Raw genomic sequence first — 16,366 nt, forward strand, 5'->3', positions numbered from 1 at the left:
TTGTTTTTATCTGTAAGTAGGGCCACCAGTCTATCTGTATTCCTTGTTCTCTAAGTTGTTCCTGTGTTTTTAGTATTCCCTGGGAGTCCAAAATTTCATTATATCTTATCATTTTTTGTATTGCTAGTGTGTTGGGGTGTATTGTCGCCTCCATTGTGGATAACCATCCAGGAACTTTCATGTAATGTTTGTTTTTGATTTCTCGCCATGTACAAATTAATGAGTCTCTTAATATATGATTACTAAAATATTTATATGTTTGGTTCCCGGTGTTCCATAAGAAGGTGTGCCACCCCATCAACAAATCATGTTTTCTGAAGATTGTATTCTCATAAGGCTACCTTATTGATCATTATAGTTGATAATTTGTTATAACTATTATTTGGAGTTGATCCCGTTTCCTTTTCTTAACAGCTGAATGGCTGGAAATGTGAAACAGATCAATCCAAACCTATTTGCTCCCTCCTTTATCTTTGTTTTAATATTGATTATGCTTGGCTTGTGCTGATTGGATTGTCTTCTGTGTCCTGACCATTCTGCCATCCATAATCCAGAAATGTATGCTTAACCCATTCTGTTCTGTCCCTAGATTTAATCATAACATCCAGGCTGGTTGACTTTCCTCCCCTTCATTTTACTGCAAGGTCATAGACCTTTCCATTCCTAAAATAGTAGTTTTGTGTCTTGAGATTTTAAATATCTCATGAGACTCTGCAAGGAGGAGGCACCAGTAGGGAGGGATGAGTCAGTCTAGCATAGGAACTGTAATAGAGTTTTACCCTTCTGATGTGGTGTGCAGACTTTAGAGGTTGCCATGACATTTTATTTTTCTAGAAGTGCTGAGAACTGCACTGGTAATTCAGAGTATGATTCCCTGATTTGGGGGGGGAGGGGTTGCCTTTATACTGTTCATAATGACCAGAGCGGTTCAGTTGTAACTCTACTGTCTTCCTCAGTACTAATTTCCCATGAATGTTTCCAGGTTCCTTGTAGTGTAACCCTACACTCTAGTAGGGTTTCAATTCCCTTCCACATTTTCCATATTTTTCACTTATGCAAACTTGTATTGAATTTTTAAATTGTGGAAAAGTTTTGTGCTCACACGTATAATTATGATGCAGTCGTAGGTCAGCCTCCCTGAAATTGAATGAATGAAAAATGTACCAGCTGAATTGGTCTATTGGTGCTATTTTGTTCTGTCAGGAAGCATATACATCTCAGAATAATTCAAAACTTCGGAGTTTGACATTTCTGTTGAAAACTTTTTTTCCAAGTTGTCTTGGAAACAGTTAATTTTTAGACCAAAAATATATGGGGGGGGGATGTTTAAAGCCCTCCCCTAGATTATTTATATTATAGAATATATCATATTGACTTGAACTGCAATTTCACTCTGAGTTTGACATTTAAAGGTGTTAGGATTAAGTGCTAATCCAGATTTTGTTGGTCCTGAATAATTAATGAATACTAATGAATGATAATGAATAATAATTGTTTATTCGCTCTGATTATTAAAGATTGTCTATTCTTAGGTGTAGTATAATATAGTATAGTATATGTTTCTGGAGTAGATATGGGAGTGCTCCCTGGAAGCCTAACCTAGATTTTTCTATGAATCAAGATAATTTTCAGTGGCAGCAAGGTCATTGTTGATTGATCTGAAATCCTTTGATCGGTAGTGGTAAAAAAAAAAAAAGTAATGCATTATTAAATTTATTTCTTAAAAAAACAACACCAGCACTTTGAAATGAGCTAAATAGCTAAATGCTTTTACAGCACTCTCTGAGCAGTTTACCATGTCAGCATATTGTCCTCTGGGCCCTCATTTTACTGACCTTGGAAGGATGGAAGATTAGGATCAAACTTCTTGCTGAGGGCAGAGTCACCTGCAATACTGCATTCTAACCACTGAGCCACCAAGGCTTCTTACTTACTAAAAGTAATTGATTCTTTAAAAAGATGTAGGAACAGTGCATACTGTGATAACTCATGTACAGATCACTATCACTTAGCCCTATCAATTTCATATGTATTTGTTAATTCCTATATCCTATCCCCTTCTATATTTTTGTTTGGATTTTCTTTAGAAAAATGCATATATAAAGTTGAATTATATATGCCCATTCTGATATGTTATCATAAAATATAGATGGTTACAAATCAGGGGTGGGTTCTACTTACCTTTACTACTGGTTTGCAATAGGGCCGCATGTGCACGCTCGCTTTGCTCATGCACACGCGTACTCTTCTGCGCATGCGCAGAAGCTTCGGCACATGCACAGAAGCGTTCTGATGACGTCGGGGTCAGTGGGCGGAGCCTCCCTCCGGTTTTACTACCGGTTCTATAGAACCAGTCCGAACTGGGGGCAACCCACCACTGTTACAAATATATTTTGGAAGTACTCCTTTGGGAAAGCTCAAAGTCACAAAATTTGGAGAAAGTTGATCTGAAGTATAATCAATGTTAGTTTGTGCTGGAATTCACAAATATGTCTTATCTATTAGGAATTTTTAAATGAATGCACAATAGTTGGTCACATGGACACACTAAAAATTACAGTTTAAAGAACATCCCTACAGTTAGGCCAGTGTTTGGGAATTCCAATCCTTTTTATAAGCAGATGGCCTGAAAGCTGTACTACCAGCTGGAGATTTGTAAATGCAAGAGTTGGCTATATTCCTGGAGAAGCAAACATAATTGCTGAGGAGGCTTTGTTGTGGTTTGACTTTGAGCTACCTGATTATGCTCAGAATGACATAAGCCATTGGCTTTCTATTAGCTCTCCAGGGCAAATAAGAATCCTTTAAGTTAATACCTAGAGAGCCAATTTGCTCTAGTGGTTAATGTACCAGGCTAGAAACCAGGAGACTGTGAGTTCTAGTCCGACTTTGGTTGACCTTGGGCCAGTCACTCACTCTCAGCCCAATTCACTTCACAGGATTGTTGTGAGGAAAGTAAGAGGAAGGAATATTAGGTATGTTTGCCACCTTTAGTTATTTATAAAAATCGTAAAGGTGGGATAAAAATATTTTAAAAATAAAATATATAAAAATAGAAAAAAGATCAGAAAAATAATAATGAAAGTATACCTAGAATTGTTGGGAAGTTCCAATTCACATAAGGCAGCACAGCATTGAAATATAGTACAGGAAAGTGGATCTGTTTTCTGGTTCTCTTTTTCTTTTAAATAGCAACCACATACTCTTAATTAGCTAGTATAGTTAATTGGTGGGGAAGGTATTGAACTAGGAGCAGAGAGATCCCAGTTCTACTCCAGAAACTCCCTGGGTGATCTTGGGCCGGTTCTTCTTGCACAACCCAGTATTTCACCCAGCGTTGTTGCTTCTCCTGGCATTGAACTAGGGAGCACCTGGTGAGTTTTATGATGGTTGGATTCACCAGATTCTGTTTTATATGAACCTTACTTATCTGGCTTTTTTTGGCTTTTTTTGGATTGTTGTTTTTTAATATTTTTTGTTATATTGTAAACCGCCAAGAGTTGTTTGGAGTTGTATGGTGCCTAAATTCAATACATTTAATTAATTAGAAGGAGAAAGACGTGTATACTATCTTATTTATCTTGTTTATTTTATGAAATTTGAGGGGTCCTTGGTAATGAAATGTTTGCATGAAAACAACCAAACTCAGAGAGCACTAAGGAGCCCTCATTTCAACCCTGAGCTATAAATATTATCATTTATTTATGAAATTTAACTGACTTGCCTGAAACCAATCAGATGCTATGATCTACATTAAAGATAGGGTAAACAAATGAGAATGAAAAAAATTAAAGGTGCTAAGATGCTAAAAGCATTATAAAAATGGTTTAAAAAAATGCCACTTTATATACAGTTGCTCCCCAAAGGCCCTTTTCTCCTGCTTCCAAGAGGCTGTAAGACTGGGGACTAACTGCTGTTCAGGGGCCAAGCTATTCTACAGAGGAGGGATGTGTAACAGAGAACACCCTTCTTTTGGCCGCCTCAGACCTTTTTGCCTTTGAGGACAACTAAGTCCTCCCTAGTGGTTGAGCTAAATTTGGAGAAAGGTAGTTGCAAAAATACTCAGATCCCAAGTAATATAGATAGTGATCAACACTTTGAATTGCATTCTGAAACCTACTGAGAACCAGTGCAGTCAGGAAGTAGGTAATAGAGAAGTAATATGATAGTACAGTATAGATACTGTATAGATACTGTATAAATAGATACAGTCTAGCATAGACTGGGTGAAACCAGGCTTAATAGCAGTAACTGTGAGAGGGATCTTGGAGTCTTAGTGGACAACCAGCTAAATAGGAGCCAGCAGTGTGCAGCAGCAAAAAAGCCAATGCAATCCTAAATTGCATTAACAGAGGGATACAATCAAGATGAAGTGAGGTAACTAATATCACTCTATAAAGCCTTAGTAAGACCACACCTAGAATACTGCATCCAGTTTTGGTCACCACACTATAAAAAAGATGTTGAAACTGTAGAAAAAGTGCAGAGAAGAGCAACCAGGATGATTAAGGGACTGGAGACTAAAACATATGAAGAAACTGGGCATGGCTAGTCTAGTGAAGAGAAGGACCAGAGGAGACATGATAGCAGTCTTCCTATAATTGAGGGGCTGCCACAGAGAGGAAGGAGTCAAGCTATTTTCCAAAGCACCTGTAGGCCAGACAAGGAATAATGGACGGATACTGAACAAGGAGAGATTTAACCTGGAAATAAGGAGAAATTTTCTGACAGTGAGAACAATCAACCAATGGAATAGAAATTGCCTTTGGAAGTTGTGGGAGCTTCATCACTGGAAGCTTTCAAGAAGAGACTGGACTGCCATCTGTCAGAAATGGTATAAGGTCTCCTGCTTGGAAAGGGGGTTGGACTAGATGACCTTCAAGGTCCCTTCTAACAACTCTGTTAATCTGTAATCTGTAATCAGTACAGTGACTGACCACTAAACATTAAGTCACTTCCTTTGCTATGAGTTTGAGTAGCGACAAACAGTGCTTTTAGAAGGACCCTGTATGGAGACAGAAGAGCTAGACTAGTACTGTAATATACTGATAGATTTCGAATGAACCATTCATGTGATAGTATACAAAATTTCTCTTTATATCTTATTAAGACTGTGTCTTTTTAAAGTCATTGGATTACTGAAAAAAATACCTGTTTTCTTTCTATAAAGGCGATTGTATATGAAATATGTAATCTTAAGAGCAGCAGCATACATGACATCAAATTTATCAAGTGTCATATTTAAGATATTGGTGACAATATAATTTATTTTTAAAAATTAGAAGTAATTACCTTTATGATGACTTCTGGCAAGAATCTAGTTTTCACTGAAGCTGACCCCAGCAGAAGACTTCTCTGGCCACTAGTTCATTTTATTTTCAGTCAGTATATTCTCTCTCATTCTTGTCCAAATACTTGAATATTGGAAAATAAATGTGTCTATGTGATACCTGAAAATAATTCAGTATTTAAGGAGAAAACATGAAACTTTTTTCTTAAAAGGAAGAGAAAAAAGAAATGCATAAAAGTTGGAGGAGTGGGGAATGAAAAGTCTACCAGTATTTTTAACAGCCACAGTTATTTGCAAAAGTCTGATTTAAAAAAAAAAAATCCTGGAAGGCACTGAATCAAACTGGTGATCCTTCTGGTTCAGTTTACTGATTGGTAAAGATAACGATAGCCTGAAGGTCTGAATATGGGACCCTTTGCATAGAAAACAGTGAATTGCATCCATTCATCGTTGTTTCATTTACACTAGTTTTAGCCACCGACTGTTGATTATAGAATTCTCCTGATTCACCATTTAGGTAGATGCTGGTATAAGTACCTGACACACTAAATATGTTATATTGCAAAGTCCTGTGTTCAGCCTTAATAAAGGTATCAGTGCACTAAGGAGCTTAAGAAGGATACTTCTCTTCATCTGTTCAGCACTAAGCTCTTCCCAGTGGCAATACATTACCAACCTTCTCTCCTTCCCACCTTCGAAGTGGCTCCGCTTGACCATATACCAGAAACTGTCCAATGGGCATAATTACATGGGAGAGAGGTAGCAGGCAAACACAATAGCAGGTCCTGCTTCAGTTCAGTTTTTCTTTCTTTTTCTCTGAACCATCTGCCAATAACCCTATTGGCTCGTGATGTGATATCATATTTCAGTCTTGTCTTGTCTTACTAGCTTCCTTTTGCTGAATTAAGATTAGATTGGAAAGATTTGCCTCCTTAAAAAGTGGAGCACATTATTTTATTCATATTTGATCTCTCTGCCAAAAAAAAATGGCACTTAAGTCCAACTATAAAAAATTGAACCATAAACGTAATTAATAACACAATTCAATACATTCAGAACCACTAACATCTTCTCAAAAAAGCAACCAGAAACCATTTACACACAAAAAATCAACCTAAATCAATTTATTTTTGCCCATGAGAGGAAGATAGTAGAAAGGGAGCAGCCTTGTCAGGAGTCTCCAACTTCGGCAGCAGTCAGAAAAGGGAAAATCCTCTACACAAGTGCCTGAAAGAAGGAATAACGTGATCTTTCAGGTCATTTTGTCCAAATTTATGTACAGCTTTAGAAGGTAAAACCTCCATTTTGAATTGTAATCAGAAACAGACTACAATCTAGCAAAATATCAGCATACTGTATATTCAAGGTCTTACACAAATTGGCCTGGAAGTAATTTCACCAGAATTTCATCAGAATACAACATGCAGAGAAACCTACATAATATAAATAGACTGGGGACAGCTATCATGCTGAATATGCTTCTTCCTTAGAAGAAGAAATTCATCAGTTCCCAGTATAGCTGTGACACATCTGGAGATCTAATCAAATGTATCTAGGGTGAATAATTCAAGAAGAGTCAAAGTGCAAATGATACAGTAGGTTACAATTGTTCAGTTTCTGGTCATAAAATCCACTATTTAGAACAAAAAAATGTTATGTACCTCTAACTTTAGATGAGGGTCATTTCATTTAGTTTTATTTCAAGATTCTGGATTAAAACTGTATCTAGAAATGTATGTGTATGAGATTGAGAGAATACAAAAAAATCCCAACCAAATTCAAGTTTTTTTAAAAAAAAATCCTTAGCATTATGTTTTGACAGGTCAGATATTAAAACTTCCTTTTTTGAAACGAAAGAACCTGTCAGAACTTCTAACATCAATGGATTATTCTCCATAGTGTAGAAATGGGAGGTGCCAGGCTGGGTATTCCTTGCTCTAGCTCTATGTCCTGAGCTGAAAAGTTCTGAAGATCTGCCTCCCTGGTGACGTCTCTTCAGTTTTTTTCAGCTCAGCACAGCTCATGGTTGCAAGTTTTAGCTCCTGAGCTTTGAGCCAGAAAAAAAGTATTTTTTTCCCTGGATTTTCTTGGATTTTCTTTCTTTCTTTCTTTTCTTTACTTTGTATTGGAAGTTGCTGCTGCTTTCTACTCAGCCTTTGTTTCTGGATTTCCAGGTACTGGTCAAAGGGGAGCTCTCTGGTCTTTGGATTGAGCGTGGGGGGGGCTGTTGTTCTCCCCCCACCCTCCCCTATCCTGTGGGCGGTGGTGAGGGGCTAGCCGGCTGGCCTTCGCCCCGGTCCCTCCAGATTCTCTTCGGAAGCTTCTCAGGCTTCTCAAAGAGCCGCGGGAGCCGCACGTGCCATTTTGGCTTGCCACGGCGTCCCTTTGATCACCGCTCGTCAGCTGGGAAGCGGAGCAGCGTTTTTTTGCACTTTTCGTTGCCTTGAGACTTGCTGCAGCCCCACCAGCCTGGATTTGGCTGGTGGATTCAAATGGCGGTGACTGAGGAGTGTGTGCCTGGCGCTAGGGCCACGCTACACCCTTGATTGTAATGGCGGCCTGTAAGTCGCGGCGGCCTTCGTCCCCGCGCATTTTGGGCGCAAATTGGTTCAGGCGGCTTTGATCCCCTGGCAGCCTTTGGGCACAGCGCTGGTGTATTTCTACTTGAGAAGCAGAGGAGAGCATGGATTTCTGACCAGAGTATTTTTTATCTGTGGGTTTGCTTGCCGGCCTGACCTGATACTGCTTCTAATCATCAGAGAGGGCCTTTATTTAAACTGTGGCAGTTGAACAGCGGCCATTTTGAGACCCGGGAGACATTTTGTATTTCATTCAAGGCCTGTATAATTTTATTTATTTATTTGTTTTTTCTCTCTTTTATTATCTATTTGCAGAGTCTTTGGATTTTGGTTTCCCTGTGATTTCCAACTGACTTAATATCATGGGGGATGCTGACAGGCAACCATCATTCTCTGCTGAGGGCTCCTGGTCTCCTCCACCTGACAGTGGCAGGGCTTCTAGGCCACAAACTGCCAGCATTGCTGCAGCTAATAAAATTAAGGCCAAGGCTAGAGCTCGCCCCGGGCGTTCCAAGGCTAAGGAAAAGACAGCTCAGGTTAGACAACGTGCCTTGGACAGAGAATTTGCAAGGGCTGCTGCCATTAATACGGCTGCTGACACCCCTCAAGCCACTGTGCCTACGCTTCAGCCATCAGTTCAGACTGTGGAAGATTCTGTTCCTCAGACTGTCCATTCTCCCACCTTGGCTGGGCCATCCAGGGCATGGTCTCCAGAGATTCAGGCCAAGCCCCAGCAGTGTCCAGGGCCTTCTGGGACCAACAAACGCCCTGAAGCCACCTATACCCCCACGGCGGCTGGCCTTCGCCAGGATGAAGGGGGAGGAGCTGGATGTTCAGAATTCCATGAAGTCCTGGGTGGAGCAGGCAATTAGGCAGGGCATTGCAGAAGGGATGCAGCTTCAGTCACAGATGTTTGCCCAAATGTATGCCCTTAGACCTGAGGTGGAGTCCCAGGGCCTTATTGCCCCTTCTGAGGATTACCATGGGCAGGTCTCCCCTTCCCCTTCTGAACTAGTTGACTATGCAGAAGACTATCTGGAGGAGGGAGAGATTTCGGATGGGGATCAGATCCAACCACCCAGGCCCACTTTCAAGGGCTTATTTAATCCTGCCCTTTTGAAGCCACTTCTGACAAAGGCCAAGGCCACTGCTCGATTGGGTCCTGACCCAGCACTCTCCGGTACCTCGGGTACTGGAGAGCAGGATGATTATCTTTTCACAGAGCAGGCAGTGGAGGCAGATACTATTCCTATTCCAGGATTGTTTCTGGACATGATCCGTAGACAGCGGGCGGCCCCAGCTCTACCCTCCAGGGCCTCAGGGCTGGACAATCAGTTGTTTACGGTGGATGCGGACATGCTTGCCTTGTTGGAGGTTCCAAAGGTGGACGCTCCGGTGGCGGCTCTCACCTCTTCTTCTGTTTTACCACCTGATGCAGAGGACGCCTTAAAGGCAGAAGATAGGCGAGAGGAGACGGCACTTCGTCGCGCGCACCAGGCGGATGCCTGGGCTGTTAGAGCTTCTTCGGCAGCATTCTCTCTGTCTTGGCGGCGTATCTCAGGTCTTTTCCCATCAGAATTCAATGTTACCTCGACGATCTGCTCATTCAAGGGTCCTCCCAGCGGCGAGCGGAACAGGACTTGGCCACGACAATACAGGTATTGAGGGACCATGGTTTCTCGGTGAATCTGGCGAAGTGTCATCTCATACCTTCTACAAGATTAGTTCACCTAGGGGCCCTGATAGACACGCTAGCGGGGCAGGTCTTCTTGTCCCCGGACAGACAGGACAGTATCAGGGCGCTGATTCAGTCTCTTCAGGGTTCCCGGACAGTTCAGGTAGCCCAGCTATCCCAATTGTTGGGAAAAATGATATCTTGTATGAACATAGTTCCCTGGGCCAGGTTCCATGCGAGACCACTACAGTGGTTCTTGCTCCCCTTTCAGAAGGCAGGAACGAGCTTGTCCAAGGTCAGAGTTCAGGTCCCCCCACGGGTCCTACAATCCCTGACCTGGTGGACGTCAGGGGCCATTCAGAAGAGGTGCTTCTTCAGGGAACCCCACAGGGTGATAGTAACGTCGGATGCCAGTCTGACAGGCTGGGGGGGCCATTGCGGGTCTCAGGTGGCCCAGGGCCGCTGGTCCCACCAATAACTATCCCATCAGATCAATTGGTTGGAGCTCCGGGCGGCCCGTCTGTCTCTTCCGCAGGTGAGGGGGCAGCATGTGCTCCTTCTCACAGACAATACGACGACAAAAGCCCATATCAACAGGCAAGGGGGGACTCGTTCCGGGCCTCTGATGTGAGAGGCGGAGACCCTTTGTCTTTGGGCAGAGACTCACCTTTTGTCCCTGACAGCGGACTACATCGAAGGGACAGACAACATAGAAGCCGACTGGCTGAGCTGAGCCATTGTGGATCCCTCCGAGTGGAGGCTCCATCCCAACTTATTTGCGGAGGTAGTCGACCGGTTCAGTTGCCCGGTAGTGGACCTCTTCGCCTCCCCAGCGAACACACAACTTCCCCTTTTCTTCTCCCGGTTTCCTGCCCCGGGAGCAGCGGGGGTGAACGCTCTGCAGACCCCGTGGCCCAAGGGCCTCCTATACACTTTCCCACCCCTACCCCTTATCCCAGCCGTCATTCGGAAGTTGATGCTGGAGGGGGCGGAACTGGTGTTAGTGGCTCCTCATTGGCCCAGACGGCCTTGGTTCGCCGACATGGTCGACATGTTGGTCGCCAAACCCTGGCGGATTCCCCCGGACAGAGTCACGCTCAGCCAGGGCCCAGTTCAGCATCCGGACCCGCAGAGACTGCAGTTAGCCGCTTGGAGGTTGAGCGGGGCCTCTTGAGGCGGGAGAACTTTCTGACCAGGGTCATCAGGACTATGCAGGCGGCCAGGCGGCCCTCGACTACCCGAATTTATGAGGCAACGTGGAACAGGTTTGCTGGGTGGTGTGCCTCCAGACAGTTGAGCCCGACTTCAGCATCGCTGGTGGAGGTGCTGGAGTTCCTACAGGACGGGTTGGACATGGGACTTTCCACTAACACTCTACAGCGACAGGTGGCTGCGCTAGGCACTGTCTTGACATTTAGGAAGTGGGGCTCCCTCGCTAACCATCCGAGGGTGAAGATTTTCCTGCGTGGGGCGGCTAATTTAAAACTGCCGCCTCTTCACCGTTATCCTACTTGGGACCTTGCCAAGGTTCTTCAGGCTTTAACAAAGGCACCCTTCGAACCTTTGAGGGAGACTAGTCTCCGTCTTCTATCGTGTAAGGTAGCTTTCCTTGTGGCCGTCACGTCGACCTGACGGATCTCAGAGTTGGCGGCTTTATCGGTGCGGAAAGACCTGTGCATTTTTCACCCCAACAGGGTGGTTCTGCGGCTGGACCCTGCCTTTCTTCCTAAGGTCAACTCCTTGTTCCACCGAGCACAGGAGTTGGTCCTGCCAGACTTCTGCCCTCGGCCTAGGCACGCCTTGGAGCAGACCTGGCATACTTTGGATGTGAGGAGGGCCCTCCGTATTTACATTTTTAGAACCTCTTCTTTCCCAAAGATGGAGGCACTCTTTGTCTCTTTTCAGCCGTCGACTCTTGGCCACAGGGTGACCTCTTCCATGGTGGGACGCTGGCTTAGGACGTGCATCTCATCTGCATATGAGCTTCAGGCTCTCCCGGTGCCTCAGGGGATAACAGCCCACTCCACCCGCAGTGCTGCCACGACTGCGGCCTGGTCTACGCAGGCATCAGTGGAAGACATTTGTAGGGCGGCCACGTGGACTTCTCCCACTCCCTTCATCCGTCACTATAGACTTGACTCCTTCGCTTCGGCGGAAGCAGCCTTTGGGAGAAGAGTACTGCAGCGGGTTCATGAAGATCCGGGGTCGTCGGCCCAGGACAGCTCCCACCCTTAGGGCTGGCCAGTCTTTGGTATATCCCAGCCTGGCACCTCCCATTTCTACACTATGGAGAAGGGACGTTGGTCTTACGTGATACGTTCCTTCTCGTAGTGTAAAATGGGAGGTGCCAGCCCCACCCTGCCTGTGGCTGCCTGGACCGGCTCTCCTGGTGGAGCATGTTGTTTCTATCTTTCAGACTGCGTACCATTTGCCTGGACTGCGTACCATTCGCTTTGGCTTCGCTGGCAAAACTGAAGAGACGTCACCAGGGAGGTGGATCTTCAGAACTTTTCAGCTCAGGACATAGAGCTAGAGCAAGGAATACCCAGCCTGGCACCTCCCATTTTACACTACGAGAAGGAACGTATCACGGTAAGACCAACGTCCCTTTTAATAAGAACATATGACTTACTTGTTAGCTTCTGAAGCATAAATGGCCTTCTACAAGTTTGTAACTGATTTCTCGTGTTTATTTCATGAATCTGTTGCCCTTTCTCCCCACCCTTATGATTTGAGTTTAAAACTGGCAATTATAGGGGAGGAAAAAGAAAGGAAGAATATATTGAGAATAGTTAAGCATTTAAATGTGGGAAGATTTGTCAGGAAGCCAATAAGGACACCTGGGAGCTGTGTTTAGTGAAGATGCCTAGAATAGATGCCATATGAGTGTTAATCCTATATAAATTAGAACAACTTTGCATGCCATCTACTTCCCATCTGGCTCAGGGCAGTGCCAGCATGAGCACAAAGGTATAAGCCAATATTAAGCCCCAGCTTTTTCATTTACTTCAGTTGCACTTTCTGTTATGAAAGGTAGTTTAAGAGGTCTCTATTCAGCAGTTGCAATAATATCTTCTGGGTCTACAAACATGTTTAGGGAAATGCCCCTTCAAGAACAGTAGCTCATAGCTATTCTCCATGCTTATGCAGAGATAAATTATTTCTTCCATCATGATGCAGCTGCAATGACATCCTGTCGGAATAGGTTAGCATCACTTTGGAAATTCTAGGACATCCGCTTCTGCTTTCAGATGAATCCTTCCCTCCAGGCACAAGAGTACATTGAGAATGATATATCTGAAGAGTCCTGCCTGGCTACCCTGATTTCTCCATTGTTAAAATGCCAGGCTGTAATTAGAAGCAATGCGACTTGCCTTTGTAAGATTTCACCATCAAGACAACATCAGAATGGTGAAACTCTGCTGTTTAAGCTGACGAGAATAAATTATTCTTTCCTGTCAGCTATTAGATCTATTCCATTCCTTGTAGAAGCAGATTTCCAACGGTGAATAAAAATGGGAATTTCATGCCCCAAAGAAAGGGATGCCTTTGTTCTCAAAAGTCTGCTCCAGATTTGTAAATGTAATCTGGCTCCCAATCAACATTCAAACACACTGGCATCGCTTCAATATAAACTATATTGGATACCGAGTATTTTTCAAAATTGAGAATATTGAGGGCATTGTCAGAGGAGATATAATGTTATGTTAAATTAATAGAAGTCTCAGTAGCAAAATTGTTAATAGCGAATGACAGACCTCGGCAAAACTGCAGGAGGGAAGAATTGGGTTGTTGCCAATCTGGTCACCAAAAGATCAGTTACCTCATTCTCAGTATCAACTTTAATCACCCCATTTGACATTGGTTTGAGATAGCTAAAATTATTAGCTTGCTTGGAGCACAAAAAAAGAAATACCTTGATGTTTTCCTAACTCTTTCTAGGGATTTCTCCATATATATAAATTCCTTAAATAGGCCATATATTACCCACTGTCTTTCTATCAGCATTTGCACATCTTAAAATTCATCCATTTATTTACCAAATAAATTTTTTGGCTTTTTTTTTTGGATTGTTGTTTTTTAATATTTTTTGTTATATTGTAAACCGTCAAGAGTTGTTTGGAGTTGTATGGTGCCTAAATTCAATACATTTAATTAATTAGAAGGAGAAAGATGTGTATACTATCTTATTTATCTTATTTATTTTATGAAATTTGAGGGGTCCTTGGTAATGAAATGTTTGCATGAAAACAACCAAACAACCAAACTCAGAGAGCACTAAGGAGCCCTCAGAGTGATCTCCGACCTCCGGACCTTTCGTCGGGCCCTAAAAACTCATCTCTTTCAGTTAGCCTGTCTCTCTTGATTTTATGATTTTACGGTTGGTTTTAAATTTTGATATGGATTTTAAATTGATAAATTTTAAACTATGGGCCAAATTTAATTATTTTAAATCTATTTTTAATCATATTTATGTATAAATGTTTTTATTTTGGCTGTTCACCGCCCTGAGTCCGAAAGGAGAAGGGCGGTATAGAAATTCGAATAATAAATAAATAAATAAATAAATAAATAATAAATTTCAACCCTGAGCTATAAATATTTTCATTTATTTATGAAATTTATTTGCCCATTTTTAGTAAACATTCAACCAACGTAGACCATTTTTTTCAGTTTGTACATAACTTGCAATTGTTCACTCAGTTTTTCTGTCAGACACAATTATCTCAATCTTTGATACATTAATTTTCAGAATCATGCTTCTCTTTACATCAGTTATAATACTATTGAAAACAATACTAACAACATGGCATCTGCACTGGTATACAATCTTATTTGCAACTATCATATCTTTATCACCACTAGAAGCATTCCTTATACATGCATGCATAAGTGTGTTAAACAACTAAGGGGACTTCATATATCTTGTCTAATATCCTGCTCAATTTTGAGCCATTTGCAAATTACTTTATTTATTCTCATGATTGCTTTGTTTCCATCATTAGCTATAATTATATTCAATAACAAACCTCAGCTCCACAGTTCCATAATTTAATCCCAATTAGTTTCTCATATGTTTTACCTTCTCATAATCTTCCATCAGTAGAAATGGAGTGAACTTTCACAAATGTATACACCGTGATGACTTGTTGAAAGCCAAAATTCTGGACTATGCATCTCTGCCTGGTATAACACTATAGTGTACTTCCCAATTTTTGCTCTTTCTTATTTCAAACTCTTTCAGTTAGAATTTTACAAATCAGTTTCCCAAGTATACTTATCAAATGAAATCCCTTCCCCTGTAGTTTTTTGCATTTATTCTTGCTACATTTCTCTTTGTATAAGAGAATAATATCAACATTCTTCCAGTCATTAAGCAAAAACATAGAATACTCATGTACATTAAACAGGTAGATCAGCTTTATCCATAATCAATTCACATTCATATTTTATCATTTCTCCAGTTACACTATCCAAACCAGAACCATTACCATTATGAACATTCTTAGAGCATTGTGATTTTTTTTTCATCCTAATGGAAGCCAAGCAATTCTTGGTACTACACATTATGAATTATAGCTGGGTAGATTAAAAAAGTACCAAATATTGTTATTCATTCATTTAGATCCCCATTATATAGCCATAAAATTTACGCCAGGCACTATGAAATTCAGTGGCAAGATAAGCCAAATTCAAAAGGGGACAAATACTTCTTCACAGATTGGAAGATGAAGGATTTATTATAATGGCTGGTTGCACAGTCAGCCAGATGCATTTTGCATTTTTTTATCCATCAACAAGTGCTTCCCAAGCATTTAGGATGGGCCAGTGTTGTTGTTTGATGGTGTTAAATGTATTGTCTCATGATGTAAACTGTTCCAAGTAAAGCTGTTTTTTATAATGGATCGTAATTTTTGTTTTGGAATTAGTACTATCTTTGCTTTCTTTTGCCACAGTCATTCTACATCCAATTGCAAGTCTTTATATTTTGTGATTGTTTTCCAGTTCTTTCTTTTATCTCATACTGTCCCTAGGTACTGCCACACCTAGTATCCAGACTTTTTTTGTCTTTCTTATCGACAATTGTTAAGTCTGGGTATTGTGTAGCAGGTCTGTTTGAATTCTAAAGTCCCAAAACACTTTAGCATCTTCATTTTCTAGCACTTTGTGCACGTGGTGGTCCTACATTTCTTGCTTGCAAGCATATGATATTTCTTGCAGCTATTCCAATACACTAGTGATAGTTTGTCATGCTGTTGTTTAAAATCTATAGGTGCAATCTTGCAGCAGCTAACTAGGTGGTCCACTGTTCCTTCAGCTTCTTTGCAGAGGTGGCATTTGCTGTCTGTTTCTGTCTTCCCAATTCTGACTTTATTTTCATTTGTTCTTGAGGCTTAGTCTTGTGCAGCTAGAACTAGACCCTCTGTCTCTTTCTTATTATTAAAGTTGTTAGAAGTGTATTCCACCTTTCCTCCAGGAATTCGAGGACTATGTTATATGGTCTGTTGAATTTCACTTAAGGCTCCTTGGTCTGTGTTAGCATTGGCTTTCAGTCTATGATGACGTACAAAAGTATTTGGCAGTCAGTATTCCTCTATATTGTATGGCATAACCAATGTTCAAGGAAGAGGATAGCTAACATTTGGCCGGGCTGCAGGTTGCTGTGCCTGAGTTATAACCATGCTAGCTTCTCACACTGCAATTAAGGGCCAAATTCATCTGTTTCTTGCATTTCAGCACAGCTGTAAGTTTTTGAATTTGTAGCATGTTCCTTATTGATACAGAGATCAAAATGGGCCAACTGGAAACTTGTTCCTACAG

The 16,366-nt window shown here is 41.8% G+C and overlaps 1 protein-coding gene across 15 annotated transcripts in view; it reads left to right on the forward strand.

The window, feature by feature from the left end:
• The window catches only part of ARHGAP44 (Rho GTPase activating protein 44), a 111,601-nt gene that overhangs the window by 22,090 nt on the left and 73,145 nt on the right, over positions 1-16,366 (forward strand). Inside the window, exon 1 of one of the 15 annotated variants that reach the window (XM_087887283.1) lies at positions 11,871-12,136. The exons of the other annotated variants lie outside the window; for them this stretch is intronic. The gene's annotated coding sequence lies outside the window, so the exon portion shown is untranslated. Of the gene's footprint in view, positions 1-11,870; positions 12,137-16,366 lie in introns of those variants that run through there. 15 annotated transcript variants of the gene reach the window in all.

The sequence above is a fragment of the Pantherophis guttatus genome, chromosome 2, assembly GCF_059756535.1.
Source record: "Pantherophis guttatus breed Tessera chromosome 2, ASM5975653v1, whole genome shotgun sequence".
In the NCBI taxonomy this organism is placed as follows: Eukaryota; Metazoa; Chordata; class Lepidosauria; order Squamata; family Colubridae; genus Pantherophis; species Pantherophis guttatus.